An 18,028-nucleotide genomic window follows, 5' to 3' on the forward strand; every position below is an offset into this window, starting at 1 on the left:
ATATTCACAACATATTAAAGAATCTTTTTCTAATCCGTGATGCATGTAGCGTGTTCAGAATGTGGAATTTCACGGTGTTTGAAACAATGTAAATTACTTCTCTATTGGGTAGAACTCGCTCCGAGAGTGTTTTTCTGTGGCAACTTCGTCATTTTTGAAACTGGCGTTTAGAAAACGCTGCAAAATGTGAGAAAATACTTCTAAGAATCAATATTCAATGTGTTGTGATGAAAGTTCGGTAATCCACATGCTACCAAGTTTGTAGTGAATATTAGTCGAATCCTTTATGCATGTAACATGTTCGGAACACGGAATTTCACGGCCAGGGAATTTCTGTAAATTACATTTCCCTTGGTTAGAAATCACTCCAAGAGTTATTTCCTGAGAAATCGGCCTGATTTTCGAAACTGGCGTTAGGAAAAACCTGCGAATCCAGATTACTAGATTCTCAGTGTACATCTGCATTTTATGGTGGATGAAAGTTCGGTAATCCGCATGCTAACTACTCTGTAGTGAATATTTGTCGAATCTGAGATACGTGAAGTGTGTTCGGAACACAGAATATCACGGTGAACGAATCTATGTAAAATACATATCTCTTGGGTAGAATTTGCTCTAAGAGTTTTTTCTGAGAAATCTGCCTCATTTTTGAACCTGGCGTTTGAAAATCTCTGCAAAGTCAGAGAAAATGCTTCAAAGTGTCAATATGCCTTGTATTGTGATGCAAGATCGTAAAACCACATGCAAACAAATCTGTGGTGAATATTTTTAGAAAGCATTATGCATGCAGTGTGATCGTATCACGGAAAATCCCGGCGATGGAATCTATGTAAATTACACACCTATTGGTTAGAATTCGCTCCAAAAATTTTTCCCTGAGAAAACGGCCTGATTTTCCAAACTGGCATTAGGAAAAAGCTGCAAATTCAGAGTTAATGTTTCTACTTGTAAATATGCCATGTATGGTGGATGAAAGTTCTGTAATCTACATGTTCACAACTCATTCGAGAAAGTTTGTTGAAACCTGGATGCATGTAGCGTGTTCGGAAAATGGAATGTCACTGTGAGGGAAACTATGTAAATTACATTTCTATTGGGAAGTACTCGCTCCACGAGAATTTTTCTGCGAATCTGCCACCTTTTCAAAACTGGCATTAGGAAAAACTTTCGAAATGTGAGAAAATGCTTCAAATTGTCAACATGGCTTTTATGGTGGATGAAAGTTCGGTAATCCTTATGCTAACAACTCTGTAGTGAATATTTGTCGAATCCGTGATGCATGTAGCTTTTTCGGAACACGGAATTTCACGATGACGGGTTCTATGTAAATTGCATATCTATTGGGTAGAACTCACACCAAGAGGATTTTTCTGTGGAAACTGCATGATTTTAGAGACTGACATTAGGAGAATACTACTAAATCAAAATAAAATTTCTATGTATAAATATGCACTGTAAGGTGGATTAAAGTTCGTTAATACACATGTTCACAACTCATTAAAGTATGTTTTTTGAATCCGTGGTGCATGTAACGTGTTAAGAACACGGAATGTCACGGTGATTGAAGTAGGGAAATTACCTATCTTTTGGGTAGAACTGGCTCCAAGAGCATTTTTCTGCCAAATCTGCCTCATTTTCAAAACTGGCGTTACAAACTAACGTGTGAAATCTGAGAAAATTCTTCAAAGTGTCAGTAAGCCTTGTATGGTGGATGAAAGTGCTGTAATCCACTTGCTAACAACTCTGTAGTGAATATTTGTCACATCCAAGATGCATGTAGCGTGTTCGGAACATGGAATTTGATGGTGAGCGAATCCATGTAAATTACATGTCTATTAGTTAGAACCCGCTCCAAGAGTTTTTGCCGTGAAATCTGCCTCATTTTCAAAACTGGCATTTGGAAAACTCTGTGAAATCACAGAAAATGCTTCTAAGCATCTATATGCCTTCTATAGTGAGAAAGACCTGTAATCCACATGCAAGCAACTCTGTAGCGTATTTTTGTCGAATCTTTTCTGCATGTAGCATGTTCGAAACGATGCAATTTCACGGCGGGAGAATCTATGTAATTTACATATCTATTGTGTAGAACACGCTCCTACAGTTTTTTCCTTTGAAAACTGCCTGATTTTCGAAACTGCAATTAGGAAATGTCTGCGAACTCAGTGTTAATGTTTCTAGGTGTCAATATGCCTTGTATGGTGGATGAAAGTTTTGTAATACACATGTACACAACTCATTAAGAATGTATGTAAAATCCGTGATGCATGTAGCGCGTTCGGAACATGGACTGTCACGGTGAGGCAAACTATGTAAATTACATATCTATTGGTTAGAACACGCTCCAGGAGCATTTTACTGAAAAATCTGCCTCAGTTTGGAAACTGGTGTTATGAAAACGCTGCAAAATCTGAGTAAATGCTTTAAGGTGACAATATGTCTTCAATGGGTTATTAAAGATGTGTAATTCACATGCTAAGAACTCAGCAGTGAATATTTGTTGAATCCGTGGTGCATGGACCGTTTTCGGAACACGGAATGTTACGGTGAAGGTATCTATGAAAATGAGATGTCTATTGGATAGAACATGCACCAAGAGAATTTTTCTGCGAAAACTGCCTGATTTTTGTAACTGACGTTAGGAAAACCTGCGAAATGTAAGTAAATGTTTCTAGGTGTAAATATGCCTTGTATTGTGGTTGAAAAATCGGTAGTCCACATGCTCACGCTCATTAAATAATGTTTGTCGAAGCCGTGATGAATGTAACGTTTTCGGAACACGGAATGTCTCGGTGAGTGAAGCTCTGAAAATAAAAATTGTGCTGGATAGAACTCGCTTGAATTGAATGTTTCTGTGAAAAGTTCAAGATTTTAGAATCTGGATGTTAGGAAAAACCTGCGAAATCAGAATAACTACTTCTAGGTGTAAATATGCCTTGTATGGTGGATGAAAGTTCAGTAATCCACATGCTCACACTCATTAAAGAATGTTTGTCGAACTCGTGATGCATGTAATGTGTTCGGAATACGGAATGTCATATTGAAGGTAACAATGTAAGTTACATGTCTATTGGGTAGAACTCGCTTGAAGAGAATTTTTCTGCGAAATGTGCCTCATTTTGAAAACTGCCATTAGGAGAACCCTGTGAAATCTGAGAAAATGCTTCTAAGTGTCAATATGCCTTGACTGGTGAATGAAAGTCCTGTAATCCACATGTTAATAACAGTGTAGTAATTATTTTTTAAACCGTGATTCATGTAGTGCTTTTGGAAAATGGAATTTCACGTTAATGAAACTATGTAAATTACAATTCTATTGAGTAGAATCAGCTAGAAGAGAATTTTTCTGCGAAAATTGCATGATTATCGAATCTGAAGTTTGGAAAAAGCTGCAAAAAGGGAGTAAATATTTGCAGGTGTAAGTGTGCCATTATGTTGCAAGAAAGTTCAGTAATCCACATATTCACAACATATTAAAGAATCTTTTTCTAATCCGTGATGCATGTAGCGTGTTCAGAATGTGGAATTTCACGGTGTTTGAAACAATGTAAATTACTTCTCTATTGGGTAGAATCTCGCTCCGAGAGGGTTTTTCGTGGAAAACTTCGTCATTTTTGAACCTGGCGTTTAGAAAACGCTGCAAAATGTGAGAAAATACTTCTAAGAATCAATATTCAATGTATTGTGATGAAAGTTCGGTAATCCACATGCTAACAAATTTGTAGTGAATATTAGTCGAATCGTTTATGCATGTAACATGTTCGGAACACGGAATTTCACGGCCAGGGAATTTATGTAAATTACATTTCCCTTGGTTAGAAATCACTCCAAGAGTTTTTTCCTGAGAAATCGGCCTGATTTTCGAAACTGGCGTTAGGAAAAACCTGCGAACCCAGATTACTAGATTCTCGGTGTACATCTGCCTTTTATGGTGGATGAAAGTTCGGTAATCCGCATGCTAACTACTCTGTAGTGAATATTTGTCGAATCCTGAGATACGTGAAGTGTGTTCGGAACACAGAATATCACGGTGAACGAATCTATGTAAAATACATATCTCTTGGGTAGAATTTGCTCTAAGAGTTTTTTCTGAGAAATCTGCCTCATTTTTGAACCTGGCGTTTGAAAATCTCTGCAAAGTCAGAGAAAATGCTTCAAAGTGTCAATATGCCTTGTATTGTGATGCAAGATCGTAAAACCACATGCAAACAAATCTGTGGTGAATATTTTTAGAAAGCATTATGCATGCAGTGTGATCGTATCACGGAAAATCCCGGCGATGGAATCTATGTAAATTACACACCTATTGGTTAGAATTCGCTCCAAAAATTTTTCCCTGAGAAAACGGCCTGATTTTCCAAACTGGCATTAGGAAAAAGCTGCAAATTCAGAGTTAATGTTTCTACTTGTAAATATGCCATGTATGGTGGATGAAAGTTCTGTAATCTACATGTTCACAACTCATTCTAGAAAGTTTGTTGAAACCTGGATGCATGTAGCGTGTTCGGAAAATGGAATGTCACTGTGAGGGAAACTATGTAAATTACATTTCTATTGGGAAGTACTCGCTCCACGAGAATTTTTCTGCGAATCTGCCACCTTTTCAAAACTGGCATTAGGAAAAACTTTCGAAATGTGAGAAAATGCTTCAAATTGTCAACATGGCTTTTATGGTGGATGAAAGTTCGGTAATCCTTATGCTAACAACTCTGTAGTGAATATTTGTCGAATCCGTGATGCATGTAGCTTTTTCGGAACACGGAATTTCACGATGACGGGTTCTATGTAAATTGCATATCTATTGGGTAGAACTCACACCAAGAGGATTTTTCTGTGGAAACTGCATGATTTTAGAGACTGACATTAGGAGAATACTACTAAATCAAAATAAAATTTCTATGTATAAATATGCACTGTAAGGTGGATTAAAGTTCGTTAATACACATGTTCACAACTCATTAAAGTATGTTTGTTGAATCCGTGGTGCATGTAACGTGTTCAGAACACGGAATGTCACGGTGATTGAAAGTAGGGAAATTACCTATCTTTTGGGTAGAACTGGCTCCAAGAGCATTTTTCTGCCAAATCTGCCTCATTTTTAAAACTGGCGTACAAACTAACGTGTGAAATCTGAGAAAATTCTTCAAAGTGTCAGTAAGCCTTGTATGGTGGATGAAAGTGCTGTAATCCACTTGCTAACAACTCTGTAGTGAATATTTGTCACATCCAAGATGCATGTAGCGTGTTCGGAACATGGAAATTGATGTTGAGCGTATCCATGTAAATTACATGTCTATTAGTTAGAACACGCTCCAAGAGTTTTTTGCCGTGAAATCTGCCTCATTTTCAAAACTGGCATTTGGAAAACTCTGTGAAATCACAGAAAATGCTTCTAAGCATCTATATGCCTTCTATAGTGAGAAAGTCCTGTAATCCACATGCAAGCAACTCTGTAGCGTATTTTTGTCGAATCTTTTCTGCATGTAGCATGTTCGAAAGATGCAATTTCACGGCGGGAGAATCTATGTAATTTACATATCTATTGGGTAGAACACGCTCCAAAAGTTTTTTCCTTTGAAAACTGCCTGATTTTCGAAACTGCAATTAGGAAATGTCTGCGAACTCAGTGTTAATGTTTCTAGGTGTCAATATGCCTTGTATGGTGGATGAAACTTTTGTAATACACATGTACACACCTCATTAAGAATGTATGTAAAATCCTTGATGCATGTAGCGCGTTCGGAACATGGACTGTCACGGTGAGGCAAAGTATGTAAATTACATATCTATTGGTTAGAACACGCTCCAGGAGCATTTTACTGAAAAATCTGCCTCAGTTTGGAAACTGGTGTTATGAAAACGCTGCAAAATCTGAGTAAATGCTTTAAGGTGACAATATGTCTTCAATGGGTTATTAAAGATGTGTAATTCACATGCTAAGAACTCAGCAGTGAATATTTGTTGAATCCGTGGTGCATGGACCGTTTTCGGAACACGGAATGTTACGGTGAAGGTATCTATGTAAATGAGATATCTATTGGATAGAACAGGCACCAAGAGAATTTTTCTGCGAAAACTGCCTGATTTTCATAACTGACTTTAGGAAAACCTGCGAAATGTAAGTAAATGTTTCTAGGTGTAAATATGCCTTGTATTGTCATTGAAAAATCGGTAATCCACATGCTCACGTTCATTAAATAATGTTTGTCGAAGCCGTGATGAATGTAACGTTTTCGGAACACGGAATGTCTCGGTGAGTGAAGCTCTGAAAATAACAATTCTGCTGGATAGAACTCACTTGAATTGAATGTTTCTGTGAAAAGTTCATGATTTTGAATCTGGATGTTAGGAAAAACCTGCGAAGTCAGAATAACTACTTCTAGGTGTAAATATGCCTCATATGGTGGATGAAAGTTCGGTAATCCACATGTTCACAACTCATTAAAGAAGTTTGTTGAATCCGTGGTGCATGTAACGTGTTAAGAACACGGAATGTCACGGTGATTGGAAGTAGGGAAATTACCTATCTTTTGGGTAGAACTGGCTCCAAGAGCATTTTTCTGCCAAATCTGCCTCATTTTCAAAACTGGCGTTCAAACTAACGTTTGAAATCTGAGAAAATTCTTCAAATTGTCATTAAGCCTTGTATGGTGGATGAAAGTGCTGTAATCCACTTGCTAAAAACTCTGTAGTGAATATTTGTCACATCCAAGATGCATGTAGCGTGTTCGGAACATGGAATTTGATGGTGAGCGAATCCATGTAAATTACATGTCTATTAGTTAGAACCCGCTCCAAGAGATTTTTGCCGTGAAATCTGCCTCATTTTCGAAACTGGAATTTGGAAAACTCTGTGAAATCACAGAAAATGCTTCTAAGCATCTATATGCCTTCTATAGTGAGAAAGTCCTGTAATCCACATGCAAGCAACTATGTAGTGTATTTTTGTCGAATCTTTTCTGCATGTAGCATGTTCGAAACATGTAATTTCACGGAGGGAGAATCTATGTAATTTACATATCTATTGGGTAGAACACGCTCCAACAGTTTTTTCCTTTGAAAACTGCCTGATTTTCGAAACTGCTATTAGGAAATGTCTGCGAACTCAGTGTTAATGTTTCTAGGTGTCAATATGCCTTGTATGGTGGATGAAAGTTTTGTAATACACATGTACACAACTCATTAAGAATGTATGTAAAATCCGTGATGCATGTAGCGCGTTCGGAACATGGACTGTCACGGTGAGGCAAACTATGTAAATTACATATCTATTGGTTAGAACACGCTCCAGGAGCATTTTACTGAAAAATCTGCCTCAGTTTGGAAACTGGTGTTATGAAAACGCTGCAAAATCTGAGTAAATGCTTTAAGGTGACAATATGTCTTCAATGGGTTATTAAAGATGTGTAATTCACATGCTAAGAACTCAGCAGTGAATATTTGTTGAATCCGTGGTGCATGGACCGTTTTCGGAACACGGAATGTTACGGTGAAGGTATCTATGAAAATGAGATGTCTATTGGATAGAACATGCACCAAGAGAATTTTTCTGCGAAAACTGCCTGATTTTTGTAACTGACGTTAGGAAAACCTGCGAAATGTAAGTAAATGTTTCTAGGTGTAAATATGCCTTGTATTGTGGTTGAAAAATCGGTAATCCACATGCTCACGCTCATTAAATAATGTTTGTCGAAGCCGTGATGAATGTAACGTTTTCGGAACACGGAATGTCTCGGTGAGTGAAGCTCTGAAAATAACAATTCTGCTGGATAGAACTCGCTTGAATTGAATGTTTCTGTGAAAAGTTCATGATTTTCGAATCTGGATGTTAGGAAAAACCTGCGAAATCAGAATAACTACTTCTAGGTGTAAATATGCCTTGTATGGTGGATGAAAGTTCGGTAATCCACATGCTCACACTCATTAAAGAATGTTTGTCGAACTCGTGATGCATGTAATGTGTTCGGAATACGGAATGTCATAGTGAAGGTAACAATGTAAGTTACATGTCTATTGGGTAGAACTCGCTTGAAGAGGAATTTTTCTGCGAAATGTGCCTCATTTTGAAAACTGCCATTAGGAGAACCCTGTGAAATCTGAGAAAATGCTTCTAAGTGTCAATATGCCTTGACTGGTGAATGAAAGTCCTGTAATCCACATGTTAATAACAGTGTAGTAATTATTTTTTAAACCGTGATTCATGTAGTGCTTTTGGAAAATGGAATTTCACGTTAATGAAACTATGTAAATTACAATTCTATTGAGTAGAATCAGCTAGAAGAGAATTTTTCTGCGAAAATTGCATGATTATCGAATCTGAAGTTTGGAAAAAGCTGCAAAAAGGGAGTAAATATTTGCAGGTGTAAGTGTGCCATTATGTTGCAAGAAAGTTCAGTAATCCACATATTCACAACATATTAAAGAATCTTTTTCTAATCCGTGATGCATGTAGCGTGTTCAGAATGTGGAATTTCACGGTGTTTGAAACAATGTAAATTACTTCTCTATTGGGTAGAACTCGCTCCGAGAGTGTTTTTCTGTGGCAACTTCGTCATTTTTGAAACTGGCGTTTAGAAAACGCTGCAAAATGTGAGAAAATACTTCTAAGAATCAATATTCAATGTGTTGTGATGAAAGTTCGGTAATCCACATGCTACCAAGTTTGTAGTGAATATTAGTCGAATCCTTTATGCATGTAACATGTTCGGAACACGGAATTTCACGGCCAGGGAATTTCTGTAAATTACATTTCCCTTGGTTAGAAATCACTCCAAGAGTTATTTCCTGAGAAATCGGCCTGATTTTCGAAACTGGCGTTAGGAAAAACCTGCGAATCCAGATTACTAGATTCTCAGGTGTACATCTGCCTTTTATGGTGGATGAAAGTTCGGTAATCCGCATGCTAACTACTCTGTAGTGAATATTTGTCGAATCTGAGATACGTGAAGTGTGTTCGGAACACAGAATATCACGGTGAACGAATCTATGTAAAATACATATCTCTTGGGTAGAATTTGCTCTAAGAGTTTTTTCTGAGAAATCTGCCTCATTTTTGAACCTGGCGTTTGAAAATCTCTGCAAAGTCAGAGAAAATGCTTCAAAGTGTCAATATGCCTTGTATTGTGATGCAAGATCGTAAAACCACATGCAAACAAATCTGTGGTGAATATTTTTAGAAAGCATTATGCATGCAGTGTGATCGTATCACGGAAAATCCCGGCGATGGAATCTATGTAAATTACACACCTATTGGTTAGAATTCGCTCCAAAAATTTTTCCCTGAGAAAACGGCCTGATTTTCCAAACTGGCATTAGGAAAAAGCTGCAAATTCAGAGTTAATGTTTCTACTTGTAAATATGCCATGTATGGTGGATGAAAGTTCTGTAATCTACATGTTCACAACTCATTCTAGAAAGTTTGTTGAAACCTGGATGCATGTAGCGTGTTCGGAAAATGGAATGTCACTGTGAGGGAAACTATGTTAATAACATTTCTGTTGGGATGTACTCGCTCCACGAGAATTTTTCTGCGAATCTGCCTCCTTTTCAAAACTGGCATTAGGAAAAACTTTCGAAATGTGAGAAAATGCTTCAAATTGTCAACATGGCTTTTATGGTGGATGAAAGTTCGGTAATCCTTATGCTAACAACTCTGTAGTGAATATTTGTCGAATCCGTGATGCATGTAGCTTTTTCAGAACACGGAATTTCACGATGACGGGTTCTATGTAAATTGCATGTCTATTGGGTAGAACTCGCTCCAAGAGGATTTTTCTGTGGAAACTGCATGATTTTAGAGACTGACATTAGGAGAATACTACTAAATCAAAATAAAATTTCTATGTATAAATATGCACTGTAAGGTGGATTAAAGTTCGTTAATACACATGTTCACAACTCATTAAAGAATGTTTGTTGAATCCGTGGTGCATGTAACGTGTTCAGAACACGGAATGTCACGGTGATTGAAGTAGGGAAATTACCTATCTTTTGGGTAGAACTGGCTCCAAGAGCATTTTTCTGCCAAATCTGCCTCATTTTCAAAACTGGCGTACAAACTAAAGTGTGAAATCTGAGAAAATTCTTCAAAGTGTCAGTAAGCCTTGTATGGTGGATGAAAGTGCTGTAATCCACTTGCTAACAACTCTGTAGTGAATATTTGTCACATCCAAGATGCATGTAGCGTGTTCGGAACATGGAATTTGATGTTGAGCGTATCCATGTAAATTACATGTCTATTAGTTAGAACACGCTCCAAGAGTTTTTTGCCGTGAAATCTGCCTCATTTTCAAAACTGGCATTTGGAAAACTCTGTGAAATCACAGAAAATGCTTCTAAGCATCTATATGCCTTCTATAGTGAGAAAGACCTGTAATCCACATGCAAGCAACTCTGTAGCGTATTTTTGTCGAATCTTTTCTGCATGTAGCATGTTCGAAAGATGCAATTTCACGGCGGGAGAATCTATGTAATTTACATATCTATTGTGTAGAACACGCTCCAACAGTGTTTTCCTTTGAAAACTGCCTGATTTTCGAAACTGCAATTAGGAAATGTCTGCGAACTCAGTGTTAATGTTTCTAGGTGTCAATATGCCTTGTATGGTGGATGAAAGTTTTGTAATACACATGTACACAACTCATTAAGAATGTATGTAAAATCCGTGATGCATGTAGCGCGTTCGGAACATGGACTGTCACGGTGAGGCAAACTATGTAAATTACATATCTATTGGTTAGAACACGCTCCAGGAGCATTTTACTGAAAAATCTGCCTCAGTTTGGAAACTGGTGTTATGAAAACGCTGCAAAATCTGAGTAAATGCTTTAAGGTGACAATATGTCTTCAATGGGTTATTAAAGATGTGTAATTCACATGCTAAGAACTCAGCAGTGAATATTTGTTGAATCCGTGGTGCATGTACCGTTTTCGGAACACGGAATGTTACGGTGACGGTATCTATGAAAATGAGATGTCTATTGGATAGAACATGCACCAAGAGAATTTTTCTGCAAAAACTGCCTGATTTCGTAACTGACGTTAGGAAAACCTGCGAAATCTAAGTAAATGTTTCTAGGTGTAAATATGCCTTGTATTGTCGTTGAAAAATCGGTAATCCACATGCTCACGGTCATTAAATAATGTTTGTCGAAGCCGTGATGAATGTAACGTTTTCGGAACACGGAATGTCTCGGTGAGTGAAACTCTGAAAATAACAATTCTACTGGATAGAACTCGCTTGAATTGAATGTTTCTGTGAAAATTTCATGATTTTCGAAACTGGATGTTAGGAAAAACCTGCGAAATCAGAATAACTACTTCTAGGTGTAAATATGCCTTGTATGGTGGATGAAAGTTCGGTAATCCACATGCTCACACTCATTAAAGAATGTTTGTCGAATTCGTGATGCATGTAATGTGTTCGGAATACGGAATGTCATAGTGAAGGTAAACAATGTAAGTTACATGTCTATTGGGTAGAACTCGCTTGAAGAGAATTTTTCTGCGAAATGTGCCTCATTTTCAAAACTGCCATTAGGAGAACCCTGTGAAATCTGAGAAAATGCTTCTAAGTGTCAATATGCCTTGACTGGTGAATGAAAGTCCTGTAATCCACATGTTAATAACAGTGTAGTAATTATTTTTTAAACCGTGATTCATGTAGCGCTTTTGGAAAATGGAATTTCACGTTAATGAAACTATGTAAATTACAATTCTATTGAGTAGAACGAGCTAGAAGAGAATTTTTCTGTGAAAATTGCATGATTATCGAATCTGAAGTTTGGAAAAAGCTGCAAAAAGGGAGTAAATATTTGCAGGTGTAAGTGTGCCATTATGTTGCAAGAAAGTTCAGTAATCCACATATTCACAACATATTAAAGAATCTTTTTCTAATCCGTGATGCATGTAGCGTGTTCAGAACGTGGAATTTCACGGTGATTGAAACAATGTAAATTACTTCTCTATTGGGTAGAACTCGCTCCGAGAGTGTTTTTCTGCGAAAACTTCGTCATTTTTGAAACTGGCGTTTAGAAAACGCTGCAAAATCTGAGAAAATACTTCTAAGAATCAATATTCAATGTATTGTGATGAAAGTTCGGTAATCCACATGCTAACAAATTTGTAGTGAATATTTGTCGAATCCTTTATGCATGTAACATGTTCGGAACACGGAATTTCACGGCCAGGGAATTTATGTAAATTACATTTCCCTTGGTTAGAAATCACTCCAAGAGATTTTTCCTGAGAAATCGGCCTGATTTTCGAAACTGGCGTTAGGAAAAACCTGCGAACCCAGATTACTAGATTCTCGGTGTACATCTGCCTTTTATGGTGGATGAAAGTTCGGTAATCCGCATGCTAACTACTCTGTAGTGAATATTTGTCGAATCCGAGATACGTGAAGTGTGTTCGGAACACAGAATATCACGGTGAGCGAATCTATGTAAAATACATATCTCTTGGGTAGAATTTGCTCTAAGAGTTTTTTCTGAGAAATCTGCCTCATTTTTGAACCTGGCGTTTGAAAATCTCTGCAAAGTCAGAGAAAATGCTTCAAAGTGTCAATATGCCTTGTATTGTGATGCAAGATCGTAAAACCACATGCAAACAAATCTGTGGTGAATATTTGTAGAAAGCATTATGCATGTAGCTGGATCGTATCACGGAAAATCCCGGCGATGGAATCTATGTAAATTACACGCCTATTGGTTAGAATTCGCTCCAAAAATTTTTCCCTGAGAAAACGGCCTGATTTTCCAAACTGGCATTAGGAAAAAGCTGCAAATTCAGAGTTAATGTTTCTAGTGTAATATGCCATGTATGGTGGATGAAAGTTCTGTAATCTACATGTTCACAACTCATTCGAAAAAGTTTGTTGAAACCTTTATGCATGTAGCGTGTTCGGAAAATGGAATGTCACTGTGAGTGAAACTATGTAAATTACATTTCTATTGGGAAGTACTCGCTCCACGAGAATTTTTCTGCGAATCTGCCTCCTTTTCAAAACTGGCATTAGGAAAATCTTTCGAAATATGAGAAAATGCTTCAAAGTGTCAACATGGCTTTTATGGTGGATGAAAGTTCGGTAATCCTTATGCTAACAACTCTGTAGTGAATATTTGTCGAATCCGTGATGCATGTAGCTTTTTCGGAACACGGAATTTCACGATGATGGGTTCTATGTAAATTGCATGTCTATTGGGTAGTACTCGCTCCAAGAGGATTTTTCTGTGGAAACTGCATTATTTTAGAGACTGACATTAGGAGAAATCTACTAAATCAGAATAAAATTTCTATGTATAAATATGCACTGTAAGGTGGATTAAAGTTCGTTAATACACATGTTCACAACTCATTAAAGAATGTTTGTTGAATCCGTGGTGCATGTAACGTGTTCAGAACACGGAATGTCACGGTGATTGAAACTAGGTAAGTTACATATCTTTTGGGTAGAACTGGCTCCAAGAGCATTTTTCTGCCAAATCTGCCTCATTTTCAAAACTGGCATTAAAACTAACTGTGAAATCTGAGAAAATTCTTCAAAGTGTCAGTAAGCCTTGTATGGTGGATGAAAGTGCTGTAATCCACTTGCTAACAACTCTGTAGTGAATATTTGTCACATCCAAGATGCATGTAGCGTGTTCGGAACATGGAATTTGATGGTGAGCGAATCCATGTAAATTACATGTCTATTAGAACACGCTCCAAGAGGTTTATGCCGTGAAATCTGCCTCATTTTCGAAACTGGAATTTGGAAAACCCTGTGAAATCACAGAAAATGCTTCTAAGCATCTATATGCCTTCTATAGTGAGAAAGTCCTGTAATCCACATGCAAGCAACTCTGTAGTGTATTTTTGTCGAATCTTTTCTGCATGTAGCATGTTCGAAAGACTGCAATTTCACGGCGGGAGAATCTATGTAATTTACATATCTATTGGTAGAACACGCTCCAACAGTTTTTTCCTTTGAAAACTGCCTGATTTTCGAAACTGCTAATTAGGAAATGTCTGCGAACTCAGTGTTAATGTTTCTAGGTGTCAATATGCCTTGTATGGTGGATGAAAGTTCTGTAATACACATGTACACAACTCATTAAATATGTTTGTCAAATCCGTGATGTATGTAGCGTGTTCGGAACACGGACTGTCACGGTGAGGGAAACTATGTAAATTACATATCTCTTGGTTAGAACACGCTCCAGGAGCATTTTACTAGAAAAATCTGCCTCAGTTTGGAAACTGGTGTTTGAAAATGCTGCAAAATCTGAGTAAATGCTTTAAGGTGACAATATGTCTTCAATGGGTTATTAAAGATGTGTAATTCACATGCTAAGAACTCAGCAGTGAATATTTGTTGAATCCGTGGTGCATGGACCGTTTTCGGAACACGGAATGTTACGGTGACGGTATCTATGAAAATGAGATGTCTATTGGATAGAACATGCACCAAGAGAATTTTTCTGCGAAAACTGCCTGATTTTCGTAACTGACGTTAGGAAAACCTGCGAAATCTAAGTAAATGTTTCTAGGTGTAAATATGCCTTGTATTGTGGTTGAAAAATCGGTAATCCACATGCTCACGCTCATTAAATAATGTTTGTCGAAGCCGTGATGAATGTAACGTTTTCGGAACACGGAATGTCTCGGTGAGTGAAACTCTGAAAATAACAATTCTACTGGATAGAACTCGCTTGAATTGAATGTTTCTGTGACAATTTCATGATTTTCGAAACTGGATGTTAGGAAAAACCTGCGAAATCAGAATAACTACTTCTAGGTGTAAATATGCCTTGTATGGTGGATGAAAGTTCGGTAATCCACATGCTCACACTCATTAAAGAATGTTTGTCGAATTCGTGATGCATGTAACGTGTTTGGAATACGGAATGTCATAGTGAAGGAAACAATGTAAGTTACATGTCTATTGGGTAGAACTCGCTTGAAGAGAATTTTTCTGCGAAATGTGCCTCATTTTCAAAACTGCCATTAGGAGAACCCTGTGAAATCTGAGAAAATGCTTCTAAGTGTCAATATGCCTTGAATGGTGAATGAAAGTCCGGTAATCCACATGTTAATAACAGTGTAGTAATTATTTTTTAAACCGTGATTCATGTAGCGCTTTTGGAAAATGGAATTTCACGGTAATGAAACTATGTAAATTACAATTCTATTGAGTAGAACGAGCTAGAAGAGAATTTTTCTGCGAAAATTGCATGATTATCGAATCTGAAGTTTGGAAAAAGCTGCAAAACGAGAGTAATATTTGTAGGTGTAAAGTGTGCCCTTATGTTGCAAGAAAGTTCGGTAATCCACATTTCACAACATATTAAAGAATCTTTTTCTAATCCGTGATGCATGTACCGTGTTCAGAACGTGGAATTTCACGGTGATTGAAACAATGTAAATTACTTCTCTATTGGGTAGAACTCGCTCCGAGAGGTTTTTCTGCGAAAACTTCAGTCATTTTTGAAACTGGCGTTTGAAACGCTGCAAAATCTGAGAAAATACTTCTAAGAATCAATATTCAATGTATTGTGATGAAAGTTCGGTAATCCACATGCTAACAAATTTGTAGTAGGAATATTTGTCGAATCCTTTATGCATGTAAGCATGTTCGGAACACGGAATTCACGGCCAGGGAATTTATGTAAATTACATTTCTCTTGGTTAGAAATCACTCCAAGAGATTTTTTCCTGAGAAATAGGCCGGATATTCGAAACTGGACGATTAGGAAAACCCTGCGAAATCAGATTAAATAAGATTCTCGGTGTAAATATGCCTGGGATGGTGGATTAAGTTCGGTAATCCGCATGCTAAACAACTCTGTAGCTGAATATTTGTCGAATCTGAGATACGTGAAAGCCGTGTTGCGGAACACAGAATATCACGGTGAGCGAATCTAGGTAAAATACATGTACTCTTGTGTAGAATTCGCTCCAAAGATTTTTCTGGGAAATCGCTCATTTGTCGATACTGGCGTTTAGTAAAATATCTTGCACAAATTCATGAGAAAAATGCTTCAAAGTGTCAATATGCCTTGTATGGTTGAGGCAAGATCCGTAAAAACACATGCAAACAATTCTGTGGTGAATATTTGTAGAAAGCATTATGCATGTAGCCTGATGTTATCAAGGAAAATGCCGGCGATGGAATCTATGTAAATTACACGCCTATTGGTTAGAATTCGCTCCAAAATTTTTCCCTGAGAGAACGGCCTGATTTTCGAAACTGGCATTAGGAAAAAGCTGCAATTTCAGAGTTAATGTTTCTAGGTGTATATATGCCATTTATGGTGGATGAAAGTTCTGTAATCTACATGTTCACAACTCATTCGAAAAAGTTTGTTGAAACCTTGATGCATGTAGCGTGTTCGGAAAATGGAATGTCACTGTGAGGGAAACTATGTAAATTACATTTCTATTGGGAAATACTCGCTCCACGAGAATTTTTCTGCGAATCTGCCTCCTTTTCAAAACTGGCATTAGGAAAACTTTCGAAATATGAGAAAATGCTTCAAAGTGTCAACATGGCTTTTATGGTGGATGAAAGTTCGGTAATCCTTATGCTAACAACTCTGTAGTGAATATTTGTCGAATCCGTGATGCATGTAGCTTTTTCGGAACACGGAATGTCACGATGATGAGTTGTATGTAAATTGCATGTCTATTGGGTAGAACTCGCTCCAAGAGGATTTTTCTGTGGAAACTGCATGATTTTAGAGACTGACATTAGGAGAAATCTACTAAATCAGAATAAAATTTCTATGTATAAATATGCACTGTAAGGTGGATGAAAGTTTGTTAATACACATGTTCAAAACTCATTAAAGAATGTTTGTTGAATCCGTGGTGCATGTAATGTGTTCAGAACACGGAATGTCACGGTGATTGAAACTAGTTAAGTTACATACCTTTTGGGTAGAACTGGCTCCAAGAGCATTTTTCTGCCAAAACTGCCTCATTTTCAAACCTGGCATTAAAAGTAACTGTGAAATCTGAAAAAATTCTTCAAAGTGTCATAAAGCCTTGTATGGTGGATGAAAGTGCTGTAATCCACTTGCTAACAACTCTGTAGTGAATAATTTGTCGCATCCGAGATGCATGTAGCGTGTTCGGAACACGGAATTTCACGGTGAGCGAATCCATTAAATTACATGTCTATTGGTTAGAACCCTCTCCAAGAGAGTTTCTGCCGTGAAATCTGCCTCATTTTGAAACTGGCAGTTTCGAAAGCTCTGTGAAATCAGAGAAAAAGCTTCTAAGCATCAATATGCCTACTACTGTGATGAAAGTCCTGTAATCCACATGCAAACAACACTGTAGTGTATTTTTGTCGAAATCTTTCTGCATGTAGCGTGTTCGAAACACGGAATTTCACAGCGGGAGACTCTATGTAATTACATATCTATTGGGTAGAACACGCTCAACAGTTTTTTCCTTTGAAACTGCCTGATTTCGAAACTGCTATTAGGAAATAGCTGCGAACTCAGAGTTAATGTTTCTAGGTGTAAATATGCCTTGTATGTGGATGAAAGTTCTGTAATACACATGTACACAACTCATTAAATATGTTTGTCAAATCCGTGATGTATGTAGCGTGTTCGGAACACGGACTGTCACGGTGAGGGAAACTATGTAAATTACATATCTCTTGGTTAGAACACGCTCCAGGAGCATTTTACTAGAAAAATCTGCCTCAGTTTGGAAACTGGTGTTTGAAAATTCTGCAAAATCTGAGTAAATGCTTTAAGGTGATAATATGTCTTCAATGGGTTATTAAAGATGTGTAATTCACATGCTAAGAAACTCAGCAGTGAATATTTGTTGAATCCGTGGTGCATGGACCGTTTTCGGAACACGGAATGTTACGGTGACCGGTATCTATGAAAATGAGATGTCTATTGGATAGAACATGCACCAAGAGAATTTTTCGGCGAAAACTCCTGATTTTCGTAACTGACGTTAGGAAAACCTGCTGAAATCTAAGTAAATGTTTCTAGGTGTAAATAGTGCCTTGTATTGTGGT

Source organism: Camelus ferus, chromosome 13 (genome assembly GCF_009834535.1).
Source record: "Camelus ferus isolate YT-003-E chromosome 13, BCGSAC_Cfer_1.0, whole genome shotgun sequence".
Lineage (NCBI taxonomy): Eukaryota > Metazoa > Chordata > Mammalia > Artiodactyla > Camelidae > Camelus > Camelus ferus.